The following is a 14,208-nucleotide window of genomic DNA, read 5'->3' as shown; positions in this document are numbered from 1 at the left end:
AAAAAAGAAGAAAAAAAAGAGAAGAAAGGAAGAAAGAAAACGGGGGTGGGTAAAGGGCAGGGAACAGGTAGGGAAAAGAAAAAAAAGATATACACCAACCACAACAGCCACAATAACAATTTTTAAAAAAAACCCTAAATAACTGAAAAAAAAGACTTTGGGGGATATGCTGGTAGAAAAGCCTAGGGGATAATGCAATGCTGACAATCAGGACATTAAAAAAAATAAAAAATAAAATAGAATAAAAATAAAAACAAAACAAAACAAAAAAGAAAAAACGCAAACATTGAGGGCTAGGACATTCAAGGACCTCAGATGGACCTCAGGGCATGATGGATTCAGGGATGGAAAGTCTGAGATATTGAAGACTCAAGAGATGTGAGTCTGTGGGTTGTGGGCCACCAGGGCTTAGGGGACTCACACCTGACAACCTCAAGTCCGGTTGACAGGGAGCCTGGGAGCACCGCAGTGCATCACAGGCTTCAGGGATCCCTGCAGCTGGGTGCCAGCCCTATGGGTGAGGTCACATCCACAAGCTATATCCTGTGTGTCTGTACCCACAATTCACTCACTCACTGGGGTCTATTCTGTGGATGTATCCCCAATTCGACTTCAGGACCCCTCCCACCCTGTGATCCCCTGGAATGGCCACCTGGGGGCGCCTCTACACTGCAGCCAATTTAATGACGCAGATCAATAGCCAGGTGTGGGGGTGGGGCTCCAGCTGGAAACGCTAATAACAGAGTCCAATCCCGAAATTCCCATGCTTCACAAAATATTCCCCTAATCGGCTTCCAAATGTCTCCCACCCTGCCAGACCCTGGTGGCGTTTCTTTATTGCTATCAATTTAAGTCCATTGTAGATCAGCACTATGGCTCGGAGGGGGGTGGGGCTCTAGGCAGAAGCACTATTGTTTGTGTCCGCAATCAAAAATTCCCCCGCTTCACAATAAAACTCCCATTTGTCTCCCCAAATCGGTCTGCAAGTGCCTCCTGTCCTATTAACCCCCCAATAGGCCGCTCAGGGCTTATGAATTCCCCAGTACTGCAGAGCCTCAAAAAAAGAAAAAAAAAATGCTGTGGCAGCGCCTGGTGCCACAGCTCCACCCACCCTAGGAGGGAGCATTCTGCGTGCAGCCCAGACCTCTATGTAAAGAGTCTCAATTATATTTTATAGACGTATTTTCTCTGTTACCTTCCCACCAAATCGATGTCCAGACACCTCCTATCCTGCAAAAATCCTGAAACAGCCTCGTCCCGAAGAACCTCCAACACAGCCCAGCCACTTCTTTGCAGGAGATATTATCAGGTAAGCTCACTCAGCCACCATCTTGCCCCGCCTCTGAATAACAAATTATTAATCAGCTATAAGAATCTCAAATGTACATAAACAGGAGAAATGTGAAATATTGATATGCATCTTAGTAATTGACACTCTACTTATATAAAGAAAGTAATAAGCATGATTTTCAGTTAGTAATATTTAAATTAAAAAGGGTAAGAATCAGAGTGAACAGACAAATATAAAAATCAATTATTCTGGTTAATTGGAAAAATCATAATTCTACAGGAAAGTATGCCAACAAGAATACAGCTCAAGTAATTTTCATGAAGTGAAAACACCTAAGGACCTTGCTTCTACATTCACTATAGAAGTATTTGCTGAAACATATATTTGATCTACTAGAACAAAATAATATATTTATCTCTATTTATCTGGAATTAATCCATCCCTTTCTGTGACTCCCCATGCTCCTTTCAATATATTGTAGTCTTGATTATGAAGTTTATTATCAAACTGGGGAAAGTTGGGTACAATATCATAATTCATTCCCTGATACAATCTGTACTATCTAGATGACATTCCTTAAACATGGGGCCAGATTGGTGTCTTTGCTTAGAGCCTGCATTTGTTAATTCTTCAAGTGATTATGCAGCTGATTTAGAATCTATTATATTTATATCAGCATATTTCCTAATGGGACTCAAGTAGAGAATCAATATTTTTGTAGTGGCATTGTTCATGCTCAGGCAATTATAGGCTCTGCCCAATGTCATTCTAGGGCCATTGGGGATGATTTTCTCATCTAATACCTGTGTCTCTCTTGTGGACCAAGACTCTTGCATGTAGCTACACTCCTCAGAGAACTATTCCAATCAATTCTAGTGCTACTAGTCATTTTTAAAAATCAAAAGGTGTTTAAGTTTAAAGAGGAGAAAGTACAAAAAATTGAAATACATAATCTTACACTGATTTCTTTTAAAAAGTATTATTTATTTTGCTATGTGAAAATTTTGCACTTCTTTTGTTAAATATATTCCTATGCATTTTATGCTTTTTACTGCTATTTTGAATTGAATGGTTTTCTTAACTTCATTTTTTTATTATTTATTGCATTTTAGAGATTACAAGTATAATTATTTTTATATTGAACTTATATCCTGTAACCTTGCTGAGCTCCTTCATTAGTTCAAGTAGAATTCTTATTTTCCTTATTTTTAAAGAAGAATTAGATTACAAGAATGTTGGATTGAAATTATTGGGGATTCCCATATACCCTTTGGCCTCCCCTCCCACACTATCCCCCATTAACAACAACATTAATTAGTGTGACACATTTGTTATAATTGAAAAACACATTAAAACATTGCTACTAGCCATAGTCTATAATTTACATTATTGTATATATCTTTTTCACCACATTATTATATAAGTTTTGACAAAATGTATACTGGACTGTATCCATCATTGCAATATCATACAAAACTACAGTGTTAAACCATTATCCATGTGGTGCAGCAGTGCTCCAAAATGTATTCCCCAAATGAATACATTTCATTTGAACATCCCATGATGATGAAAGAGGATGATGAAAGAGGTTGATGTGGGAGGAGTGTGGTGTAGATGCTGGGGGGTATATGGGGTCCTCATATTTTTTTAATATAACATTTTTTTAAAAATAGAGAAAAATTGTCCCAAAATGTCATGTTACACTTATTTTCCATCTTCTTTCCCTGAGAACTTTTGGTGACCACTGTCTTCATATCAATGTTACAAGTTCTTCCATTATTAGAATAATAAAGTGTCTACTTCTTTTCATAGTTGCATTCCTCCCTTTTATTTGTTCATTCCTCAATCTTGAGGATTTTGGGATGGTGATGCCTAGTCTCCTTCTGATTGAGAGGGGTCTTAGATCCCTTGATGCAGATGGATGGAATTGTCTTGAATATAGTTGCAGACCCTCTTTTTTGGGGGGATGAGCATTATCCATCATCATCCTTTTGTTAGTTGTCCTGGGTAAGTTTTATGAACTGGAAAGTAGGTGTTTGCTTCAATGCTGCTGTGAATCAGAGCTCAATAAGCATATGAACAGCCAGAATATTTAAGAATCTGGAATATATATTTAATGGTTTTAGGGACAATTATAGATTCAAACAAAGAGGGAAGAAAAACTATATGTGGAAAAATTATAAATATGACTAACTCTAAAACATTGAGGAGATAGATTAACATATATTTCAAAGTAAGGCCCTCTAATGGGGTGCCAATTTCCTGAGATTGTCTAGATATCTCTAGAGCCATCAGTAGCATCCCTACTTGAAGCACTGTTTACTGTGGCAGTCACTGATATCCTACTAAGATATGTAGAAGTATAAATTCTAGAATGGTCTCCCAGTTTGCGGCGGCTTGCTTGGTCGGTAGAGGTGGGGTCTGGCTGCGGACGAGGGGTCGGTCCAGCTCTGGATAAGGGGTCGGTCCCGCTTGGGACGAGGTGTCGGTCCCACTTGGGACGAGGGGTCGGTCCGGCAGCAGACGAGGGGTCGGTCTCACAGGGGTTGCGCGGTTCGGCTGACGGGGTCGCCCGGCAAAGCCGGCGACGAAGGGGTCGCCCGGAGAAGCAGGCGATGAACTGGGGACAAGGGAGGCCAGGCCTTGTCAGGGGTTCTCAGGACTGGAGGGCGCTACTGCAGAGACAAGGTAAACACGCAAGTCCACTTTATTGAGGGAGAGGCAACAGTTTTATAGGGGCTGGGGAAGGCTGATTGGTTGAAGCCACGCCCTGTTCTGATTGGTTGCCGGCGAAAGGTCAGTGGGCGGTACTGGACGGGGGAGGGGTGGTGATTAGGGATTGGCTGTCGCTGTTGCTGGGGGAAGTGGCAGGGTTTAGTGATTGGTGGCTGCTGTTGCTGGGGTAGAGGGCAGACTTGAGTTTCCCGCCCACGCCTGGCTGTTGCTGCTGTCGGGGGGAGGGAAAAGGGCAGACAGGATTTTTCCGCCCATGCCTGGCTGTTGCTGCTGTCAGGGGAGGGGAAAAGGGCAGACTGGAATTTTCCGCCCTGTGCCTGCGCAGGGAGAAAAAAGAAGAAGGGTGCCGCCCCACAGGCATCGTGTGGCACCATCCGGGAGGAGGGGCGGCCGCAGAAGCATGGCTGCCGAGAAGGGGAGACCCGAGGGCACTCTGCACCCATGCCGAGCTTCCTTCAGGGGTGGCGGTGAGTCCGACCAGCCACCCTATTATGGGGGCAGCGGCTTGGCCTGCCGCGGCTGCTCCCCCGCCAGGCCAGCAAACCACACTTCAGCCCAAGGGGTGACCACATTTCCCCCTTCTTTTCAAATAAGGGCCAGGATGGCAGCAGCAACAAGTAGCCGAGGCCCAAGAGGCAGTAAGCAATGAGGGAAGCGGGGCTGAAGAGGGAGGTGAGTATGACAGGGATATAAATGTACAATTTAGGGGGTGGTATCTTGCCGTTGCAAGCAAGGGTGGCCAATGTCCAATTCTTGTTGATCTCGGTGGCTATAAGGTCTATCTGCTGTTAAAAGTCCCGAATGACAGCGCGTTACAGGTAGTTGATCTCTTCTTGGCGGCGAAGAGCGGTAGAGGCAGACTGTGTGATGGTCTGGAGGATCGCAGCGGTGAGGACAAGTCGCGTCAGGGCACCAGCAACAGTGGTGGCAGCAGTGTTGGGAGTGGTGGAGATGTAGGCGAGGACAAGAAGGCCAAGGTCTCCACGGGCGTGAGAGAGGCCAATGTTAACGGGGTGGGCTGACATGGGGCAGCCCAATCTGCAGCGCAATGGGGGTTCAAACAAAAAAGGAGGGAGGTGGGGGACAAGAAAGGACTCTTTGGATGGCTGAGAAGAGGAGTGAGGTCAAGACAGGAGGAAGCTCCGCAGAAGTATGGGGAGGCAAAAGCAGAAACGTTATTAGATGCTAGAAAGCAGGCCGCGGGCCGGGGAAAGCGGGTTGCAGGCCGTTTAGTGGGGCTGGATTTTCTTGAGAGCGATGGCGGCTTGGGGGGCCATGGTTACAGAAGACTTGGGGCTGTTTCAAAGAGATCTTACACCGGTGAGTGTCTAGGAGACCGGCGAGGGCCCGAACTTGTGGGGCTTGCTTAGCAGATAGGATGTTACCCATTGCTAATGGCCTTTTGGAGCTGATAGGAAAAGGGGCCCTTACCTTGAGAGCACGGCGATGGGAGCTGAGGTGCGTGGTGAGACGAGGGGTCGGAGCCGATGGGACTCCGACAGTGGTCACGGGCCAGAAGAAGGCCCTGACGAGGGGAGGGCGGAACGACAAGCAGTGGAGCAAGGCAAAGGGGAGCAAGCGCGGAGGGGAAGAGGCAGAGGTGAAGGCAGGGGTGGAGGTGCTCAGGCATGTGCTCCTGAGAGTTTTATTGGCGCCTCTTAATCATAGTGGGTCAGTATAAGCCCCCGACATGGAAGGAGAAAGCCATCCAGCGATTCTCCCAGACCGCCGTGGATCGTATGAGGTCACCAAGGTTCAGTAGCAGCAATGCAGAGCTAAAAGATAGGGGTGAGAAGAGAGGAGGGCGTAGGGTTGTGGTAGGGTTACTTCAGACGTGCAAGCACGCGCTCCCAAGAAATCCAAGGCTCCTCTTAATCAAAGCGGGTCGGTATAAGCCCCCGACATGGAAGGAGAAAGCCATCCAGTGATTCTCCCAGACCGCCGTGGATCATATGAGGTAGCCAAGGCTCAGGTAGCAGCAATGTTGCACGAGAGAAGTCCCAAGGTGAGAAGAGTGGAGGGGGGAGGGGGCCGCCAGGTTATGGAGTGAGGCTGTGGTGGGGTTGCCTTGCCCCACGTTGGGCGCCAACTGCGGCGGCTTGCTCGGTTGGTAGAGGTGGGGTCTGGCTGTGGACGAGGGGTCGGTCCAGCTCTGGACGAGGGGTCGGTCCCGCTTGGGATGAGGGGTCAGTCCCACTTGGGACGAGGGGTCTGTCCGGCAGCAGAAGAGGGGTTGGTCTCACAGGGGTTGCGTGGTTTGGCTGTCGGGGTCGCCCAGCAAAGCCGGCGACGAAGGGGTCGCCCGGAGAAGCAGGCGACGAACTGGGGACAAGGGAGGCCAGGCCCTTGTCGGGGGCTCTCAGGACTGGAGGGCGCACGGCAGAAGAACTACCGCGGAGACAAGGTAAACATGCAAGTCCACTTTATTGAGGGAGAGGCAACAGTTTTATAGGGGCTGGGGAAGGCTGATTGGTCGAAGCCACACCCTGTTCTGATTGGTTGCCGGCGAAAGGTCAGTGGGCGGTACTGGATGGGGGAGGGGTGGTGATTAGGGATTGGCTGTTGCTGTTGCTGGGGGAAGTGGCAGGGTTTAGTGATTGGTGGCTGCTGTTGCTGGGGTAGAGGGCAGACTTGAGTTTCCCGCCCACGCCTGGCTGTTGCTGCTGTCGGGGGGAGGGAAAAGGGCATACTGGATTTTTCTGCCCATGCCTGGCTGTTGCTGCTGTCGGGGGAGGGGAAAAGGGCAGACTGGAATTGTCCGCCCTGCGCCTGCGCAGGGAGAAAGAAGAAGAAGGGTGCCGCTCACAGGCATCATTTGGCACCATCCGGGAGGAGGGGCGGCCGCGGAAGCATGGCTGCCGAGAAGGGGAGACCCGAGGGCACTCTGCGCCCATGCCGAGCTTCCTTCAGGGGTGGCGGTGAGTCTGACCAGCCACCCTATTATGGGGGCAGCGGCTTGGCCTGCCACGGCTGCTCCCCCGCCAGGCCAGCAAACCACACTTCAGCCCGAGGGGTGACCACACCAGTTCACTTCAAAATCTCTTAGACATAAAAACTGTTTTGTCTTCTCTATTTCCCTCTTTTAGTTTAGGTCTTTTTCCAAATGCATCACTAGTTGCTGCTTGGATATTCCTCTATGCCAGGGAATATCCTCCCAGGGAGTCATGTTCCTATGCCAGGTGTGAAGTTAGTGAGTTTATATGCCGAGTTTGACTTAGAGGGAGGCCATATTACAGCAACAAGGAGGGTTTTAGGAGTTAACTCTTCGGGAATACATAATACTAGGCTAAGTTGTCATTAGTAAGATATAATAACTCCCATTCCATGTTGCCCTCAAGGAAGTCCCCACTTGGGACATTGAAGGTATAATCACAAGCATCTCAAGCTTCATAGACAGAGGCTGAGCTCCAGCTCAAAACTCCAGTTTCAAAACTCCAATATCAAAACTCCAACTCATTTGCCATGTCTTTTCTCTGTGAGACCCTGTTCTCCAAGAGGACAGGGATGCAACATCCTAGTAACACAGTGCAATCAAGGCCTTAATCATTATTTAATAAAGTAAACCTCTGAATCCAATATAATTTAATATGGTCAGAGGAAAATATCAGTTTACAAGTATAATCAAATATTTATTTTTGGAATTCATCAATGATATCAAACTGCTACACCTCCTTAACTGAAGTAACCTCATTGAAAGACCCTACTTACAATGACCTCATACACAGGGGAATGGATTAAATTTATGAACATGTTTTTTTCTGGGGTACACAGCTCCAAACAACCATAATATTATTTATTTTGTGTAAGAGTTATGGAGTGGGTCAATTATTCCAGGTATGTTTAATTTGTCCTCCTCATCTTCTTTGGCAAAACCTGCTTCTCCTGGACCCTTTTTGCCCTCATCCTTCTAATTATGATTTCTATCACAGTCACACCATCATTGTCATCCAAGTGGGCATCCACCTCCACACCTCTATGTACTTCTGGCACAGCCAAATATCTCTGAGAGACATCCTTACATATGTGCCATTAGGCTCAAAATGCTGGTTGACTAGTTAGTGGGACAATCATTCATTTGCTTTGGCAGCTGTCTTCCTTCTTGACTTTTTCAGGGGTTCACCTGTTCCTCCTATTCATCTACTGCCTCAGGATAAGCATGTCACCAAAGTCCTTTAGAAGGTTCCATGGTTGATGTTTCTTCACAAGGAGGTAAATGCATTGTAAGGAACATAACTGCTAAAAGAGAGTTGAAAATAAGGAAACAGGAATCTATCACCCCTTTGAATTCAAATAATATCTTCCTAAAAATTTAAAAAGTCACCCACATGCTAGGGATTGTGCAACATTCTCTGGATTTGGAAAGATGGCTGTGAAATTTTGAATGATGTGATATTTTTTGAAAGGTACTCAGTTTCTGAGTAATGAGCAACATTGGATGGAGTGGGAATAAAGCTGGGGTTTCAGTAGTCAATTCATCTTTTGTCAAAGCAAACACTCAATTAGAAACAATGCAGAGGCCTCTGGCACTCTTGGTTTGAGCTATATTTGGTCAATTTAAGAGAATAACAACTTTAGTTGTTCCTATAACTTCTCACTAATCTTTCAACTTATACATTGCTTTCTGGCCAACTTATTGAAATCTACTTGTCTAATAATATTTTCATTTGACTTCAACTTTTATTTCAATGTCTACTTGGTTTTTCTACAAGTCTTCCATAGATAGACATATTTAACTAAATCAAGCTACTGGTGGCATCATTACTGTTGAAAAAATTGATCTGTCTATATTCAATTAATTTCTTAGATTAATTTGATTGGCATAGTTTGCTTACATGGTAGAACAGGTTAAATTAATGAGAAAACTCCAGTGAAAATTTTATCATTATTTTGTTAAAACATTTTACAAAAATCATCTCAGAACAATGAGCTTAATGTTTTGAAAAAATGTAGCTATAAGGCATTGATTAAAAAAATAATAATTCCTACATTTTCTATCCCTTATAACCACTTATCTCTTAATGTTATCATTTAATAGGAGCAACATGACAACTTCAAATGATATATTTTTCAATAAATTTATATTGACTGATGGTTCACTGTGCTTATTTTTTGAATATATTCATGAAAATGAATGTGAATCTCTTGAAGATAAAGTTTGGTTTATTCTTTTGGATATTAATTCACATTCCTCACTATTTTCTATTTTCTATTATATTTTACTTTTGCCTATGTAAATAACAATGTTAACAATTATTTGTATTTTAACTAGTATTTTTACAATATTGGATAAAATTACTTTTATCTCATCTTTTCCTTTCTCTTCTTTACACTAATACTCAATTTTAAGACTACACTTTTACATTCCTCTAATTCAACATCATGGAACATAATTATCCTATATTTTAGTATCCAAGAAGGAAATATTTTACTTTATAAAGAACAAAATAAACTTAACCACAAGCTAAGTTTCTAATGTATATATATTTGGGTGATTTAAACATGGGTGGCATATTCAGCTAGGCATTAACATATGTTTCAGGAAAACCAAAGCTTCTGTACATTAAAAAAGAAAAGGGTCAATTTCTCTACTAAATGGCTTTAAAAGGCACATTATATTTCTATCCTGAAATTTCAAAGAGCACTTAGGGTTGAAGATAGCATTGCTTTTTACTGTTAATTATAGGCATCTGATCCTTTATCCCTCAGTACTATCAAGTTTGGAATCAGAAGTTGGGGAGCCAAGCCTCCACCCTGCCCTGATGTCCCAGGATTCCTCAGCCAAATCACTCAACCTCTGTGAGATGTATTTTTTTCCCATCTGTGACATGGAGAGAGTGAATACGATCAGGAAAATAATTATTGGTTATTTTCTGATTTAGAAAGAGTGAATAAGCTTTGTAAATGGATTCTGTATAACAAAGCTGCGGTCACCCCTCGGGCTGAAGTGTGGTTTGCTGGCCTGGCGGGGGAGCAGCTGCGGCAGGCCAAGCCACTGCCCCCATAATAGGGTGGCTGGTTGGACTCACCGCCACCCCTGAAGGAAGCTCGGCATGGGCGCAGAGTGCCCTCGGGTCTCCCCTTCTCACAGCCATGCTTCCGCGGCCGCCCCTCCTCCCGGATGGCGCCACATGATGCCTGTGGGGTGGCACCCTTCTTCTTCTTTCTCCCTGCGCAGGCGCAGGGCGGAAAATTCCAGTCTGCCCTTTTCCCCTCCCCCGACAGCAGCAACAGCCAGGCGTGGGCGGGAAACTCAAGTCTGCCCTCCACCCCAGCAACAGCAGCCACCAATCCCTAAACCCTGCCACTTCCCCCAGCAACAGCGACAGCCAATCCCTAACCACCACCCCTCCCCCATCCAGTACCACCCACTGACCTTTCGCTGGCAACCAATCAGAACAGGGCGTGGCTTCGACCAATCAGCCTTCCCCAGCCCCTATAAAACTGTTGCCTCTCCCTCAATAAAGTGGACTTGCGTGTTTACCTTGTCTCCGCGGTAGTTCTTCTGCCGTGCGCCCTCCAGTCCTGAGAGCCCCCGACAAGGGCCTGGCCTCCCTTGTCCCCAGTTCGTCGCCTGCTTCTCCGGGCGACCCCTTCGTCACCGGCTTTGCCGGGTGACCCTGTCAGCCGAACCGCGCAACCCCTGTGAGACCGATCCCTCGTCTGCTGCCGGACCGACCCCTCGTCCCAAGTGGGACCGACCCCTCGTCCCAAGCGGGACCGACCCCTCGTCCAGAGCTGGACCAACCCCTCGTCCGCAGCCAGACCCCACCTCTACCGACTGAGCAAACCGTCGCTCAAAGCAATGTGATATTAAGAAAATTAGACTGGCATTATAGAGAGACTGTCTCATCACTAAGTTCTCACTATAGATAAGTTTACTGTGTCATACTGAACAAAATAATTTAACATTGACTCCTGTTACTCAATGTATAAGATTATGATATTTTAATCTAATTCCCACATCAGCATTATGGAAGTTAAACAACACACTCTTAGATAAAAAGTGGGTCAAAGAGGAAATCACAAAAGAAATCAGTAACTACTTTGAAACTAATGAAAATGACAACACAACATATCAAAACTTATGGGATGTAGCAAAAGTTGTACTGAGAGGGAGCTTCATAGCCATAAATTAATACATCAAAAAAGAAGAAAGAGATAAAATTGAAGACCTAACTACACATTTAGAGGAATTAGTGAAAAAAATTAAATTAATAAATTAAAACACTAAAGAAAGAAGAAAGAAAGAAATACAAAGACAAGAGCAGAACTTAATGAAATAGGAAATAAAAAAGAACTAGAAAAAATCAACAAAACAAAGAGCTGGTTCTTTGAGAAGATCAATAAAATTGACAAAGCCTTAGCTAGACTAACAAAGAAAAAAAGAGAAAAAATGCAAATATACAAAATAAGAAATGAGAAAGGGGATATCACCCTTGACCCCACAGATGTCATAAGATGACACTTTGCAAAACTATATGCCAACGAGAAAGACAATTTAGAGGAAATGGACGATTTCCTAGAAAAACATAAACAACCTACACACACAAAAAAAGAAATTGATGACCCCAACAAACAAATCACAATTAAAAAGATAGAATCAGTTATTAAAAACCTCCAACTAAGAAGAGCACTAGGCCAGACATCTTCATAGGTGAATTCTACCAAATATTCTGGAAAGACCTATTGTCGATTGCTTAAACTATTTCAAAAAATCAAAATAGAAGGAGCATTTCCTAATTCATTCTATGATACCGAAATTACCCTAATACCAAAGCCAAACAAAAACACCACAAGAAAGGAAAATTACACACCAATCTCTCTAATGAACCTCGATGATAAAACCTTCAAGAAAATAATTGCTAATCATATTCAACAACATAACAAATGAATTATACACAGTAACCAAGTGGGTTTCACCCCTGGTATGCAAGGATGGTTAAAAATAAGAAAATAAATCAATGAAATACAACATATAAACAGATCAAAGGAAAAAATCACATGATCATATCTAAAGATGCAGAAAAACCATTTGACAAGATATAGCAGCATCTCATGATAAAAAACACTGCAAAAAATAGGAATAGAAGGAAAATTTCTGAAAATGATGAAGGGTGTATATGAAAAACCCACAGCTAACATCATTTACAATAGTGAAATCCTAAAATCTTTCCTTCTAAGGTCAGAAACAGGACAAGGATGCCCACTAACACCACCCTTATTTAACATGGGGTTAGAAATACTTGTTCAAGCACTGAGGCAAGAACCTGATTTAAAAAAGGCATCCAAAATGGAAAGGAAGAAGTAAAAATTTCACTATTTGCAGATGACATGATCATATACATAGAAAACCCTGAGAAAACTGCCACAAATACTCTAGAACTTATAAATGAGTTTAGTAACATCACAGGTTATAAGATCAATGTGCAAAAATCAGTAACATTTCTGTACAACAATAATGAGCAATCTGAGGAGGAAATCAAGAAACAAATACCATTTCCAATAATCAATAAAAAATCAAATACCTATGAATAAATTTAACTAAAGATGTAAATGACTTATACACAGAAAACAGCACACTGTTAAAGGAAATTGTAGAAAACTTAAATAAATGGAAGAATATGTCCTGTTCATGGATAAGAAGATTATAATTATGATGTCTATCCTAACCAAACTGATCTACAGATTTAATGCAATCCCAATAAAAATAAACACAATATTTTAAAATGAACTAGAAAACTATGAAATTTATTTGGAAAGGAAAGAAAACTCTGAATAGCCAAAGACATATTGAAAAAGAAAATTGAAATTGAAGGAATCACACTACCTTACTTTCAAGTATGTTACAAAGATACAACGGACAAAATGGTATGGTATTGGCACAAGGATAGACATACTGACCAATGAAACCAAATTGAGAGTTCTGATATAGATCCTCACATATACAGTCATCTGATATTTGACAAGGCCACAAAGCCCACTAAACTAGGAGAGAATGGCCTCTTCAACAAATGGTTCTTGGAATTGGATATCCATATACAAAAGAATGAAAGAGGATTATCTTCTCACACCTTATGCAAAAATCAACTCAAGATGGATCAAACACCTAAATATAAGAATGAAGACCATAAAGACATTAGAAAAAAATTAGGGAAGCATATAAGGTCATTGCAATAGGAAATAGCTCCACGAAATTCACAGTCAAAGCATGAACAGCAAGGGAACATATAACTAAATGTGACCTCCTCAAAATTAAAGCCTTTTGCACCTCAAAAGAGTTTGTCAAGAAAGTGAAAAGACAGCCTACCCAGTGGGAGAAATATTTGGTAACCATATATCTGATAGCAGATAAATACCCTGCATATATAAAGAACTCCTATACTCCACAATAAAAAGTCAAACAACCCATTTAAAAAATGAGCAAGAGATTTGAACAGACACTTCTCTAAAGAAGAAATACAAATGGGTAAAAAGCACATAAAAATTGATCAAAATCACTAGCTATTAGAAAATGCAATTCAAAGTTACAATGAGATACCAACTTACTTCCATTAGACTGGTAGCTATTAAAAAAACAGAAGACTAAAAGTGTTGGGGAGGATGTGGCAGAATAGGAATAATCATTCACTGCTGATGGGAATGCAGAAGAAACCATTCATTCTGGAGGACAATTTGGCATTTCCTCAGAAAACTAGCTATAGATTTGCCATATGACCCAATAATCCCTCTGCTGGATATATACACAAAAGTACAGAAATCTAGGACACAAAACAATATATGCACACCAAAATTCATGGCGGCATTATTCACTATTGCCAAAAGTTGAAATAAACCCAAATGCTCATCAACAGATGAATGGATTAGCAAATTGTGGTATATACATACAATGGAAATTGGGGAGAAGAAGAAGATTGTGAGCCGATGCCTATATTGGTGAAATCTATGATAAAGTGGTGGTAAATTGTTGTGCAGGGAGGGTATAAGATGAGGGCATAGGGATAATATTCACTGCAGCTTTACAGACTTGAGGGTGGCTAGGTTTGGAAGGATGGGTCCAATGGTCCAAGGAATTTGGGGAAGGTTAGGGGGGAACAGATGAGCATGGAAGATTGTTGAGTGTATTTTTGAAACTATAATGTTGAGGAAAGTCATTAGAAAATATAATAAGGAAGCGTTGGCTT

Source organism: Dasypus novemcinctus, chromosome 16, assembly GCF_030445035.2.
Source record: "Dasypus novemcinctus isolate mDasNov1 chromosome 16, mDasNov1.1.hap2, whole genome shotgun sequence".
Classification (NCBI taxonomy): domain Eukaryota; kingdom Metazoa; phylum Chordata; class Mammalia; order Cingulata; family Dasypodidae; genus Dasypus; species Dasypus novemcinctus.
Note: the sequence above shows the minus strand (reverse complement) of the source record.